General features: G+C 39.8%; 1 non-coding gene across 1 annotated transcript; it reads left to right on the top strand.

Moving 5' to 3' along the window:
• Positions 1-1,400: 1,400 nt before the first annotated feature.
• On the top strand, positions 1,401-1,502 carry LOC120890205 (small nucleolar RNA U13). The gene has a single exon (XR_005734447.2). It is a non-coding gene; the product is annotated as a small nucleolar RNA U13 (small nucleolar RNA).
• Positions 1,503-2,455: the final 953 nt, after the last annotated feature.

Here is a 2,455-nt window from a genome sequence, read left to right as displayed (position 1 = left end):
ACCTATTTCCTCCAGCCATGCCCCATCTGCCTATAGTTACAACCCAGTAGTCCATTCAGATTATTAATTCATTAAATGGATTAATCTACCCATGAGGACACAACTTGTTAGACCAGGACTCAAGAAAAGACCACTGACTCCAATTAAAATCAAATTAAAGCAAGCTTATTATTTCGACCGGCCGGACTGCCTTTTCCTCCCAAAACGGCAGGAACAAGACAGCAGCTCCAGCTTTCCTACAGCCCAGCTTTATAGCCCAGAAAGTTACACAAAAGGGGGGTTACAGGTAACAGAACTCTGACAAGCATCACACTAATGGTAGTTTACAATTTTTGCTGGCTCCAACATCAGAATTTATGAAGACCATTAGAGCCTCAGAGAGGGTCGTTGTCTGGCCAGGGAAGGCCAATATTTATGAGGTGTCACTAAAGTTTCAGAGAGGGCTGCTATCTGGTCAGAGAGCCAGGCATGGGTGAGTTCAAGGCACGGGCAGGCATTCCAAGCAGGTTCAGAATTTGCAGTAATTTATACTAAAGCTGAAATTAGCTTTTCATGGCTTTGTGGTGAGAGGGCTCCCAATTTAATAAAAGATCAGGTTGGGTTTATCAAACTCTCATAATCTGATCATTTCATTTCTGAACATTGCTGCATTACTGAACACATGAGCTCTTCAGGGGACATCTCCTATCCAAACTATAACACATTCCCCTTTATTCCAGTCCCTTCAAGCCTCCCTTCTGCCTGTGTTCTTACCTGAAACAGATAATCCTGTCCATATTCTGATTTAAATCCTGTTCTTACTCATATCTCATAGAGTAAAATGTTATTTGGGAACGATTCATTTAATTTCCGTGTGCTTTCTTCCTTCTTTCTTTTAATAAGAATTTTCTGAGTGTCTTCACTGGATCAGATGGTAAATTGAGCATAATCCCTTTCCTCTTGGTCATGTTCAGCAAATTTATTTAAAAGATCAAAAAATACATAATTTGGGATTACAGGAAAGTATCTAATTCTGCTTCTGACATATGAAAGCATTCATAAATATAAACAAATGTGTGGCTATATTCCAATAAATATTCATTCATCCAAATAAATTTTGTATTCATTTAAAAAAATAAGCAGCAGGGTAAATTTGGCCCACAGATTACAGTCTGCTAACCTCTACTCTAGGTGCTTAACACCTGCTGGGAACATGTTTTCTCAACAGATGTTTTCCCAGCCAATATTTGATACATGACTACACCATCTAGTGAAAGAGCCTTCTGCTTCCCCTATTCAAAGAGAACTTGGGTTTAAGTAAAGTTTTGTCCAACAGAGGAACAGATGTTCAAACTCAGAGATAGAGGGGCATCGCCTAAAGCCCCCAAGCACAAACTAGGATGTCAAAGAGGTTAATCAAGATCCTTCGATTCATAAGCGTGATGATTGGGTGTTCACACTCTTGTGTGAGATGTGCCTCCCTCTAAACCTTGTTAGGACATCGGCACATTACCCGTCTGACGTAAAAAAAAAAAAAAAAAAAGAGGTTAATCAAAGTGGAGGTAAGGATGGGCCTAGAAGAAAGGTGAGATAAGGCAGGAATGCTATCCAGCCTCATTTTCTAAAGTTGAAAGGGTGTTTCTTCTAGTCACTTATATTGCTGCCCAAGGACTTTTTGAGGACAAATCAGATAAGGCAAAAATGACTCTGAGCTCCTAGATGCCTTCCAGGTATTTTAAGGCTATCATCTTTCCTTTTCAGAAAAATAGCTCCTTAAAGTAGATGTCTTCAGAACACAGTGTAAAACCACTTCCCCTCCCTGTTACATAGCTGGCATTCGCAGGAGGGAACCAGAATAGCATGTAATGTTCTAACAGCTCTTCCAGCAGTGAGACTAAATACACACAAGCTATTCTAAATTTGTACCTGCTGCAAACATGAACAGTGACATAATGTCATTCTGCTATGAGATTCCTTTGGACAAATTATATGCAAAAAAAGGACCTTCCTGACTTTCCCAACTTCAGCATGTACCTTCATGACCAAAAAACCCCACTCTAGCTTCATTCTTATTCTCTGTGCGGCAATTCTCCTTTATTTGGTAACTCCATCATGAAGATAGTGAATCCAGACTGAGAAGAACATAGAAAATTTAGAGGAAATATGATTTTCTGGCTACCTGAACTTTGTATCCTTCAATCAGTTCAGTTTATCTCAGTAAAAGGATTGTAAAAGGATAAATGGAAGTAAAAAGGAAAGACATCAGAAGCTGCATGAAGAACTAGCAAAGTATAGAATGCAACATTAGTTCTCATCCTTGATCTAAGTTCTGGTATCAAAGAGCAGAGCCCTGTTCTGATTGAGCCTCCATCCTCGTGCTTCTCAGCCCCATTCTCTCTGCTTCTTTGCTGAGTGGTCTTGTATTATCATTTTCTTACAGTCTTCTTCCCTGGTGTCTTTGGCTTCTGCCCCTCTC

The sequence above is a fragment of the Ictidomys tridecemlineatus genome, chromosome 4 (genome assembly GCF_052094955.1).
Source record: "Ictidomys tridecemlineatus isolate mIctTri1 chromosome 4, mIctTri1.hap1, whole genome shotgun sequence".
NCBI classification, from domain to species: domain Eukaryota; kingdom Metazoa; phylum Chordata; class Mammalia; order Rodentia; family Sciuridae; genus Ictidomys; species Ictidomys tridecemlineatus.
The sequence above is the reverse complement of the archived record's forward strand: the minus strand, read 5'-3'. Positions and strand labels throughout refer to the sequence as shown.